Source organism: Camelus bactrianus, chromosome 25 (assembly GCF_048773025.1).
Source record: "Camelus bactrianus isolate YW-2024 breed Bactrian camel chromosome 25, ASM4877302v1, whole genome shotgun sequence".
NCBI lineage: Eukaryota > Metazoa > Chordata > Mammalia > Artiodactyla > Camelidae > Camelus > Camelus bactrianus.
The window spans coordinates 36,504,256-36,515,985 of NC_133563.1; the positions used below are offsets into that span (position 1 = coordinate 36,504,256).

Genomic DNA, 11,730 nt, shown 5'->3' on the forward strand with positions numbered 1-11,730 from the left:
ATTTGCTTCTGAATGCATCACCTTCGAGTGACGTCTAGGCCCTTCTATTCAGTCCTTTACTGAAGTCCTACCTGGGCTCCTTTAAAAGGGAACATGTGTTTTAAACAATATTTTCCAGGGCTTATTATTAAATTGGATTACTTAATAATGACCTGAAAGAAGTTCTTCAGAGGAGAATCTGCAGTATTCGATCTTGCTGTTTCTGCAGCACTTAGCACACAGAAGTGTTCAGAAAAGACCATGATGGTAACTCAACTGGCTTTTCCGCCATAAGGACAGCCACAAATATAAAACAATACACTCATCAAGATACTGAAACACAGTATGTTTCTGAGTTGAACACTGAAACACAAACTTCCTTTAAAAGATTCATGTGTTTCAATATTAAAAATTCGGTTTTAAAAATTAACTCAACAGTACGTCTGGACCAAAATACTACCTACACTGTAGCTCAACAAAGTAAGCTGAATGCTAATTTATTAGGAACCTTTAGTCACTTCAGGCACGTAACTTCCCTCCCACTTTACAGAGTCTGTCAACGATCGGACAACTAACGAGAGGGCCTAGCTGTGTCATTTCAAGAAGGAGACGATTTCATTACCTGTTTTACAAACAAAACATTAAGGGTGAGGCTCTGGTATTTCATTTCAAACTGTAACGGCCTATTTTTTCGATCATGAAAATGTTTACATTCTAAGTAAGAATCCCAAGGATGGTCGTCTTAAGTAGATCCCCAAACTCTTACATTGCCTTCAACTTGACTGTATTTCAACCAGTACTCGTCTAAATTACTACAATATTACTATTATCTAAGTCTCACTGCCAAAAACCCAGCTGCAGGCTAACTATGCCAAAATAAAACTGTTGAAATGGCTAAGGGAAAAAAAAAACTTTACCCTTAGTGCACTAAGCTACAAAATCCTGCAATTAAAAAAAACCGAGTACTATCACATCAAAACAAGTAATGGCACGCGAACGCACACACACCCCCTCCCTGTGAGGAAGAATGGGGTGCTCGGAAAGGAACGCAGAGCCGGAGAGAAACGGCACGCAGCGCTTCCACCAGCTGGCGGGCGCAGCAGAGCCGGGGGCCGGGGCGAGAGGAGCAGGAAACTTGGGAAGCGCACTGAATCACACCAGGTCCTCAGGGCTACCGCCGAGAAGAGCACCGGGCTTCAGAAAACTTGAGCGCCGGCCGCCCGGCACGCGGGTTCGAGGCCCAGCCCTCCCCGCCCGCGGGCCAGCGAGTCCTCTCTAGGCGTCCGGCCGGCCCCCCGGCGTCCTCGTCGGTCTCCCTCTCCCCACTCCTTCCTCTCTCTCTCCCCTTTTGTTTTGGAGGCACTTGGCCCGCTCCGGCAGAGGCCGGCCGTCCTCCCCGAGTCCCCCGGCCTCGAGCCCCTCGGATCCTCCGAGCCCCCGGATCCCTCGGCCTCCCCATCCTCCCCGAGCTCTCCGGCCTCCCAGCGCCCCCGCCCCCAGCCTCCCCGAGTCTCCAGCCTCCTGGCAGCCCCCAAATCCCCCGCTTCCCCGAGTCCCCGGCCTCACCACGTCCCCCGGCCTCGAGACGCTAGGACTGTCCGCGCCCCGAACCCCCGGCCGCCCAGCGCCCCCCGAGCTCCCGGCCTCCTCGCGCCCCCGGCCTCCTCAGCCCCCGGCCTGCCTGAGCCCCTGGCCTCTCCGGGCCGCGGCCGACCCGGGAGGGGCCGGTCTCCGCCGCATCCGCCGCCGGGACTGGTCGGTCCGCCCTGCTCGGCCCTCCGCCCTGGGGGCCGCGGCCCTGCCAACCACCAGCTCCGGGAGTCGGCCCTCACGCCCGCCCGCGCCCCGACTCCGGCCCCGGCGCCGGCCCCGCACTCACTAGGACCGCGCTCGGCGCCGGGAGGCGAAGGCGGACGACGACCAGGCGGCGCCGCGGCAGACGGGCCGCACTCCTCCCACGCCTCACGCCGCGGGCGCACAGCGGTCCCGGCCCGGCGGCGGCGGCGGCGGCGGCGGCGGCGGCGGCGGCGGCGGCGGCGGGCTCGCGCCCTCGGGGCCGTGCTGCGTCGGCGCGGGCCGCGCGTACGCGGCGGCCGGCTGAGGCGCGCGCCCCTCTCCGCTGCGCGCTCCCGGCGGCGTCCCCGTCCCGAGCTTCCGCCTCCCGGGAGCACTGGGCATGCGCGCCGCTGCCCGCGCATGCCCAGCACGCCGCCGGGCTTTGCGCCCGGGATCGCGCAGGGGGCGCCCGGCCGGGGTTTCGGGCTGGCTGGGGCTGCGCGCGGACGTGGTTGCCGCCCTGATTGCGGCCCAGGGGAAGCCCTGGCCGGGGGCGGGAGCGGCGCCCCGCCGAACGGATGTCCGGGGGTCCCACCAGCCAAACTCTGGGCGAGAGGAGTCGGGCGGACTTCAGGGAAGCCGTCGCCCCACTTCCCTGCCCAAAACCCCAAACGCGGCCCCTCCGGAGGCCTCCCTGGTAGGCTGCCCTACAGCCGCCCCAGGGTCGGAACCACAGCTGTCGGGACCCCGCTGTGTTCCCGGGCCGGGCCCAGGTCCTCTCCTGGCTTCACGCCCACTCTGATGAGTTTGGTGGCCCCTGACCCCTTTTCAGATAGGGAAACAGGCTTTGGGACTTGTTCCGTGGCATCACAGAGTGCTGAGCCGTACCAAGATTTGATCTTGGAAGATGCTCTGAAAAGAGCTTTATGAACCGGCTTAGAGGTAGACACATCTACATGAGCGCCAGCGGGGCACTGATTGGGGCCATTAACCCCCAAGGCGCTGGTCCCCTAGGTGTTGAGGCTTGAAAAGGAGGTAGCAGCTGGCTAGGGGCCTCTTAGGTCGGGCTTAGGTGCCTGGCACTTATTCTTAGGCAGCAGGGAGCCTTTGGAAGGATTTAAGCAGGAAGTGATACCTGATTTGTGTTCTTTAAAGAAAATCACGGCAAACCTTGCAGTAGGAAGTGAAACCAGAAGCAGAGCAACTTTCACTTTCTCGATGCCACTTCGATCCTCTCCGCAAGGGGGGAGCCAGGCACACTGTACTCCTTTCTAAAGGTGAACTCCCTCAAGCTCGGAGAGGTGACCCTGCATTCCCTCCTCAGGAGCTATCATTCGGTTCTAACAGGTAAAATAAACTGCTTTCACTTAGCAAGAGTTTTTACCATATTTAAATTTTTTTTTATTCTTTCATGAAATGTATATGACTGGTTTTTTTAGACTACATTTAAGAGTGTAAGGAATTGTGCCTCTCGGTGTTAGTCCCAGGGCCTTTGCATGTCTGTTTGCTGTACCTGGGGTTCTTGCCCTCTGCTTGGACCTTCTTACTCCCTCACTTCCTTCAAGCCCAGATGTCACCTCATTAGATGTCATCTGATCACTCAGTATGTAATTGGAACCACCCACTCCCCTCCACCCTTTCACACACACTCCCCACCCCCATCTGTTCTGTTGTTGTCCAAAGCACGTATTGTTCACCACTGCCCAACACTGTTTGCTTGTTTATCTCTGGATTTTCTGCTCCCTCCATGAGAGTATTAGAATCTCTAGAGCAGGGACTTTGTTTTGTTCACTTCTGGGTCCCCAGCACATAATAAAATATTTGTTGAGTGAGTGAATGAAGCTTTGGGTAATGTGAAGTAAGAAGTTATTATTAAAAGTATACGAAAGGAGTGGGAGTGAGGGAGAGGAGTGAAGGGACAAAAGAGATTATATTAAGAATATCTTTGGGGGAGGGATTGCGCTTAGTGTGTGAGAGTAAAACTGAGCACCAAGCCTTTGACACTTCTCCCAACGAGGGATGGGATCTACTTTTTCACCCCTTGAGTTTGGACAGGTCTTGAAACTTGCTTTGCCCCCTAAAATGTGTCACAAGTCAGGTACAACTGAGCTGAAGCCTCAAGAGGCCACGTAGTTTCCTTCTCACCCTCTTAAACTAGCCCATGCCAGCCTAGTGAGTGGCCACTGAGGCACCCTGGCCAACAGGCAGCCAACCGCCAGGCAGGTGAGTGAGGCTGCCCTGGACCACCCAGCCCCGGTCAAGTCTTCTGCCACCTGGAGCCACCTGCAACCCAGAAGACCAGCAGAACTGCACCCAGCCTAAACTGCCAAACCAGAGAATCATGAGCAAGTCAAATTAAAACTTGTGGTTTTAAGCCACTGCTCATTTTGAAGTAGTTTGTTACACAGCCATAGAGAACCGATACTTTCAGTTTCCTCGACTCTATGTTGATACGTTTGAACTCGATGCTCTTGAAGGGCAGCTTTGATTATTCTTCTGCTTAATAAACGAAGAAAATAGGGAAGGGGCAGGAGGAAGTTGTGATGCAAATGAGACGGGCAGATACAAACAGGAGAAAGGCAGACTCACTGGGAGATGGTGAGGAGTTTGTGGTCTAACAGACCCCTATCCCTGGAGCGGGGCTGTGGTGCCTGAGCGCTCAGGCTCAGGAGTTGGACAAACAGTGGAGCAAACCAGGCTCAAGTGCACCATTCAGCAGCGCCTGAGGCTGGGCAGCTGCTTAATGTCTCTGAGCCTCATTCCTCATCCATAAAATGGGGCTTACAAAGGACCTACTTACACAAATCAGGCTGTTGTGGGAGGAAATGAGCCATCTGGTAAGAGTCAGCAGAGTGTTTGGCATAGTGTGCCCTCAGTAAGTGTTCCTGGTCAGCCGTAGCCTTGTACGGAATACTGATCATCTTGATCATGGAGGGGATATCAAAGGACCACCCAGAGTGTAGTGTTACCAAAGGCTGGGTAGGTCGGAGCCTGCAGACACTGTCTCTAAACCTTGTAGCATCCTTGCAGCGTAGACACTGGGATCATCATCCCCATTTTATTGATGTGAAAACTGTGGCTCGGAAGAAAAAAAAAAAACAAAGCAATGAGACAGATAGCAGGGTTGGAATTCAGAGCTACAGTCTGTCTGGCCATGAAGGCTGTGCTCCTCCCTCTCCCTGTGAGCCTCTGCTGCACTCAGGCCCTGTACAAAAAACAAAACCCAGAACACCATTTGGCTTCTCCCTTCCTGCACTGGCCAGATGGGCTGAGCACTGACCTCGCGTGGGAAGCTTTCAGGAAGGGTTTTCTGTGCGTTGGCAAAGCAGCTGCACCGACCCTGGAGAAGCCCCCACCTGTCTCGTCTGGGGAGGCTTGTCCCCAAGAGGGCCTTGCTTACCGTGGGGAAGCAGAAACACACCTTTAAGGCCAGGATGTCGATGCATGCTGATGAGGGCACGGGAGCTGATGACACCGAGGCCCAGGTTACTGCCCACAACGTGGCACTGACCAGCCTCTGATCTGCCTAAAGAAGCTGGAATGAGAGAAAGTGAGACCCAGGGGACAGGTGCCTGGGCCACTTCTAGATCCACTAAGATGTGCTTCTGGGAGCTATGGGCCTGTCACCCTACCTGGGGATGCTGGTCCTTAGGTGTTAAGAATCAGAGGCTACTCAGCGAACAGGGGTCAGGGAGCAGTGGAACAATAAAGGAGACCAAGAGACCAGGGTTCCAATCCCAGCTCCCCCATGTGACAACCTGGTGGCCCTAAGCAGCCACTCAACCTCTGAGCCTCAATTTCCTCATCTGTAAAGTGAGGAGGGGGAAGGGGCAGACTGCAAGAACAGAAGGGACAGAGTCAGGGAATGCCCCTAGGAAAGAGGTCCAAAGATGGGACAGTGTGAGGGACTCGAAGACACAGTTCCTCCTTCAGGCTCTGGCCAGTATAAAGACAAGATGCGTCAGGACCACTACGTGCACTGATTGGGCATTTTGTAAGATGACCCACTAGGAATTCATCTGATGTTTTTCTGGATGTTAGATGGGGGTTATCATCGACTGGGAGGAAGACCTCAGATACTGATGGCCACTGTCATCGCATTACGAGTGCATACTGTCAGCGTGATTTACTACAGTTGATGTTGGTCTTGGTCACCTGGCTGAGGTGTCCTTGCCAGGCTGCTCCACTGCAAAGTCCTCCCCCCCACACTCCTTTTCAGATTGTGTGCTTTGGGAGGAAGTCGCTGTATGCAGCCCACACCTGAAGAGGAGAGACTGGTGCTCCCCTTCCCCTTGAGGGCAGAGTGGCTACATAGGTTACCTGGAAACTGTTTTGGGTGGGAGCTTTGTCCCTTCTCCCCCCATTTGTTGGTGGAATCAGTCATTTATATCAGGATGGACTCGTGGGTATTTAATTTTTCTCTCTGGGTTATAATCCATGACCAGTTAATTTTGTTTCTCTTGGGGACATTGGTAACATCCAAAACACCTTCAAGTCTGACATCACCAATTCAAAGCCAGGCCCACGTCTGGCCTGGCGTAGAGCTGCCTCACAACTAGAAACCAGCCCAGGTGACGCACAGCAATCTCCATGCACGGAAAGAGCCAGGCAGGCAGCAGGCCTGTGGATAGAGATTGATGGGTCTAGTTATCAAGCTTGGACTCCCCTGCCACGTCTGTAACGTTCATTCCCTCATTCCAACCAGTCACACTGAGCCCTAGGACAGCCCACACAGCCTGCTAGACACCAGGGCACTCGCGTCTGGTGGGAGCAGACAAGTAAACAGGTAATTAAGACACAAAGCCATCCCAGCCACCCCAGCCATCCCAGCCATGCTGCCACAGAGGGAATGTTTCTGCTGAGTCTTAAAAACAAGCAAGGCTGGGGAGGGGTGTCCTGGTAGATGGCACAGATGGGCAGAGTGTGAGACAACCTGTCCTTGGGGAGGAATGCAGCCCAGCTGGGTCACTGTCAAGGCAAACAAGGCATTTAGGGCCTGAATGTGGGGCTGGAGACTGGGAGAGAGAACGAACAGGACTGTGAGTCAGTCAGGACTCAGTTGTGAGGCTACCAGCAGCAGAAACTAACCCTGGTAGTCTTAAGCTAAAGGAGTTTTTCTGGGAGGTGCACCTGTAAGATTCAACACTACTGCAATCGGGAAAACACACGTGGATTTGTTGCATCATGTAAACAAAGTCCAGAGGTAGAAAGAACTGATATGGAGACCCAGTCAATTAATCAGAGCCCCAGGCTCTTCCTCTGTTTCTGATACATGGTACGTGACTTCCATTCTCAGATCACCCCATGGGTTAGAAGAGTTGCTAGAGCTCCAGCCATCACTTCCACATTCCAAGCAGCAAGAAGGAAGAAGGAGGAGGGATCAAATGGCACATTCTCCTGAAAGTCCTCAGAAAACTGAGGCACAGAGAGGTTAAGAGATTGCCCAAGATCAAACCTCTTGCTACCCGCCACAGCGCCTCCTGACTGGGTCGGTGTGTACCTGCCTCACTCTAACCTGAAACAACCCAGAAGCCAGTAATTATATCATCGGACATGGAGTCACTTTAAATTACAATTGGTCTTCGTATCTGCCTCTTCTGCTTTCTCTGAAATGCTGTTTATTCTTTGGCTTGAGCTATTATCCTTTTCATCTTCTCCAGCTTTGTGCTGTTGCATTTAACTATGACAGCGATGAACGCCGTTGCTTTAAAGTTATCCAGCCAAAGTAAGTGGCCGTCTCCAAACTTCACCAGATAATTAACATGTGCCACAGCCCATAGACACTGCACACGCTTCAGCAGCAAGGTTGGGAGGGGTTCACAGACACCAGAGCTAAAAATAAGTTACAGGGGAAAGTCCTGCACCCGCTCCCGGGAAGACTCACACCCTGAGAATGACACCTCATCATGCTTACAATATCCTTGTCCACAGTCTTGGTAGCCAGTGTGATCACCCTCTGGGGAAACTGAGGCCTGGCAAGGTCAGTGATGCACTGGAGGCATGTGGAAAGAAGGAGTCATGGGCAGAGCCCAGCTGAGAATGAGGATCACCTATTGCTGAATCTAGTGTTTGCTGAGTGACTGAGTGACTGTTTTCCTAACTACTGGCTTCTCCCCATGATTGTGGACCCAGCGTGTTACCTTTGGCACTCCGACATTGTTTTGTATTTCTCGACTTTTCTAAGCTGTAAGCTCCTTAGGAGGAGAAACAAAGTGACTTGAGCTCCCTAAAATCGAGTTCCTCTGTCTTTATAATGGAGATCATTGTCATAGCTGCCTCCTAGGGTTGTTATAAGGAGCAGACAACATATGTGTGGGAAAGAGCTGGTGGCTTCCTCATGGAGCACCTCCCTGGCACAGACACCTGTCTGATAGGAGGCACTTAAAATATTTGTTGGTGAGACACAGGGGTGCACAGCAATAGCGATCATTATTCTTAAAGTGTACATGGTGTATAATTCATCTATGGCATCCAAAACTCTTACCATGTTCTAAAACTGGGCTTGGAGGGTACATTTTCACACAGACAGACTTGTTTCTAAATTGGCAGCCCAGGGCCTCCTCCACAAGGGGCTAAGGAACTCTGAGCTTGCCTGGGTTGGTAATTACCATCTCCACCTGGAAAAAACTCTGGTGACTCAGCTGGGTGGAAATACCACCTATGCCTTGGGGACAGGAAAAGAGCTGGGACTTTGACCAGCCCCGGCGGGGAGGCAGCGCCCTGATTCCCAGTGGAATGTCAATGTGGGTTCTTGTTTGCCTCACAGGGAAGAGCAGGCAACCAGGAGTCACCAGCTGTCCCTCCTCTGCCTCGTGCTCCTGGTCTGTAGAGGGGCAGGGGACTTCCGTGAGCTCCCAGGTGGCCCCTTTAACTCTGAAATCCTATAAATTCACAAAAGGGTGACAGTCTGTGAAAGACATTAGCAGTCCCCCACGGGGAGCTCTCCAAGGCCAAGGATGGCCTTGCTCTCGCACAAACTGCAAAGCTGGTAGTGAGTGCTTAATAAATAAAGCATCCGCCTGCTTTAAAACAATGCTTTAGGAAAATTCCCACACCTCCAATGGCCTGACTTGCAGCAGCAGGCAGATTTCGAGCACAAACAAATTGTGAGGCACTTTGGTGTTACAAACCAGCTGAGGTTTTATGCAGATTAGACCAGAGCCCCAAATCAGCCTGCAAGAAGGCAGCCTTGACAAGGGCATCTGGGACAAAGGAGGCTGAATTAGGACTGTGGCGGGCCAAGGGGGCCATGAATGAGGCATTGTGGGAAAAGGCTTTGATTTAAACCCAGCCAGCACCATGTGTATTCGTCTCCCCTGGGATCCACCCGCTTTGATGCGAGTGGGTGGCCTGTGTTTAAATATGTGGATTTATTTGTATTTCTCAGGAGAACATAGAATTTGTGAGCTGGAGGGCTGTGTCATCCTGTATTTCCTTACTACACACCGATATGCCAAGTCGAGGATTCTCATTCAAATAAGCACAGTTGTCTGCCTTGAAGGGTCGGGAAGCAGAAACTGAGACTTAGGGAGACCCCGTGCACAACTGCAGACACCCTCTTCCATGTCATCCTTGGGGATGTGTAAGGCCTGGCAAACCGGGGGCACCGCCTGCCTCCAGCTGTCTCCTTCCAATCAATAAATCAAGCTACAAATACTCACTGGGCACCTGCTTTGTGTGAAACTCCAGGCCAGGAGCTGTGGAAGGACAAGGAAGCAGAAGTCAGTTAGGCTTTGGCTGCCTGTGTTGCGTTGACAGGTGCCCGCAGTGCCCGAGGCCTGTGTGGACGATGAGGTGTGGCTGGGCGGGGGTGGGCGTCTGTAACTGGGGCCAAGGTCCTAGGCCCAGCTCCCCTCCCTGCATCCTGTGGTTTCCTCTGTCTTTGTGGATTCTCACTCATTCTCTGTGGTCACCCTACACAATGACCCCCAAATCTGGACCTTGGGCCAGTCTTTGGCCCAGAGCGTCTGACTGGGGGGGGGGTTCAACAGGCACATCAAACTCAGTGTACCCCAAAAGGAAGGGTGTACCTTCCTTCCCACCAGGTGGTCCTTGCTCCTGAAGTGGGGGGCCTCTTCACAGCCCCTTTCACCTCATCCCGGGTTCCTCTCTCCACCCAACCTGTTCCCAGTCCCTGTTGCTCTCACCTCCCAAATCTTTTCTCATCCACCCTGCTGTTCCCATCCCCTGGGTGTTGCCCACCTGTATCCGCAGGGCCGCCCCAGTTTCCAGCCTGCCGAGGCCTGGGTCTCTGCACCTCCCCTGACTGTGGGGGCCAAAAGTGTATCCTCTTTCAGAGGAAAGGGATGGTTCTCGCTGCTGGTTACTGGTTACCAGCCCTTTGCTACTGTCCAGGTGGAGCCTGAGTTGGCGTGGTAAAGGGGGAAGAGTGCATCTCAACTCAGCTGCATTCTGTGTGACCTTGGCCAGGTCTCCTCACATTGCTGAGTCCCAGTTGCTTTATCTGAAAAATTAGTAGCCCTTCGTTGCAAGATTATTGTGAGGAGGGAGCAACGAAACACATGTAAGGTACACAGTGGGTATTCGATAAATGAGAACCATTAGTGGTACTTGGTAGATGGTTCTGCTCCTCTAGACCCCCCCCCCAGCCCTCCATCCGGGCATTTGAAAGAAGGGGCAGGACGGCGCTGGCCTCTCTGCACCCTTTCTTATCTGAATGGGAGGCTAGGAGACTGGGAGTGGGCACCAAGCAGGCTTCCTTCCCACCCTGTCCCCGGGTCGCAGCCTTGAATGAGGTTGGACTGCAGATTATAGGACAGGCCCTGGCCAACCTGGGGTGGGGTTGGGGGGCAAATGTATTTGTGCTGGGGTATGAGAGTGTGGCTGTGAGTCAAGTCTTCTAACTTAAGTTCAGCCTTACCAGCAATAAAGCCTCTACTTGAATCTCCAGTGTCTTACTCATTTGGTCTAGAACTCAGGAGGGAAAGAGGAAAGTGTCATTGATTTAGCAAATACTTGGATGGCATTTAAATGTGTCAGGCCCTGGTCTAAATTCTTTACCAATCTTAACCCATTTAAACCTCATAGCAGCCCTTTGAGATACTTACTACTAGTACCCCCATTTTACAGATGAGTACACTGAGGGCCAGAGAGAAAAGCTGGCCCCAGGGCCCACAGCTAGTAGGTGGCAGAGCCAGGGTTTGAATTCAGATGGCGCAGGTCCCAGATCCTTGCCTTCACCACGGCTGCAGTATGTGTAGCATCTGTCAATGTGTTCTGTATAACATTCCTTCAATCCACCAAGCACTTTGACCTGCAAAATATATTAATCTTGTATTCCTATTTTAAGACAAAGCAGTGGCTGGGAGGAAATAGATAAGGACTGTGTGCTTCCTGGAGCTGTGGGTCCGGCAGACCCTCCCTTCAGCATAGATCAGGGTAACTCTGAGCAGCAGACGGGCTGGGCCTGAAAGAGGTCGTAGGAGCCCGAAGGGGCGGCTCCCTTCTGGTCTGCAGGCCTGGAGGCGGAAATTACTAACTGGACATCAAAATACATGAGCCACTGAGAACAAATTTAATAAACACATGGAAACATACCAAAAGAGGAAAAAGAAAAAAATGTAGCTACAAACCGAAGGCAGGCAGGCAGGCAGTCAATTTCAGACAACAGTCTGCCCTGAAGGAAGGCACGTCACAAGGCCTGATGCACATGGAAACAGATTAGCTGTTCAGAAGCACATGCTCCTTTTTCTCTTAAATAATTAATGTAAATTTAGCGACTGGGTGCATGCGGCAAGGGCAGACGTGGCCTGGCCGCAGCAGCCTCTGTAGCAAGAAGCGAGCTGGGCTGGGGCCTCGAGACCCAGGAAGGGGGCAGGGCCTGGAGGGCACGGGGAGCAGCAGGCTTTGCAGGTCTGCCGGCTCCCACCAGCCGGCCCGGCCCTCCCTAGCTTCGTGGCCTGGCACCTCTGAACCCGTTTCTCCATCTGCTGGAGTGTGGCCACAGCTCTCGGT

At 53.2% G+C, this 11,730-nt stretch overlaps 1 protein-coding gene and 1 long non-coding RNA gene across 16 annotated transcripts in view; one reads left to right on the plus strand and one right to left on the minus strand.

Annotated features, from left to right (window-relative positions):
* Positions 1-2,015, minus strand: part of PTK2 (protein tyrosine kinase 2) — a 202,185-nt gene extending 200,170 nt beyond the window's left edge. For 8 of the 14 annotated variants that reach the window (XM_074353159.1, XM_074353154.1, XM_074353152.1 and 5 more), the window contains exon 1: positions 1,859-2,012. The gene's annotated coding sequence lies outside the window, so the exon portion shown is untranslated. Of the gene's footprint in view, positions 1-1,858 lie in introns of all 14 variants that reach the window. The other 6 variants (XM_074353161.1, XM_074353162.1, XM_074353164.1 and 3 more) reach the window with 4 other exon arrangements.
* Positions 2,016-2,196: 181 nt separating this feature from the next.
* On the plus strand, positions 2,197-10,580 carry LOC123611695 (uncharacterized). 2 transcript variants are annotated; one of them, XR_012502326.1, is made up of 3 exons: positions 2,197-2,452; positions 2,911-3,102; positions 7,052-10,580. It is a non-coding gene; the product is annotated as an uncharacterized LOC123611695 (long non-coding RNA). The 2 variants fall into 2 exon arrangements; XR_012502325.1 differs by lacking the exon at positions 7,052-10,580 and adding an exon at positions 3,914-4,436.
* Positions 10,581-11,730: the final 1,150 nt, after the last annotated feature.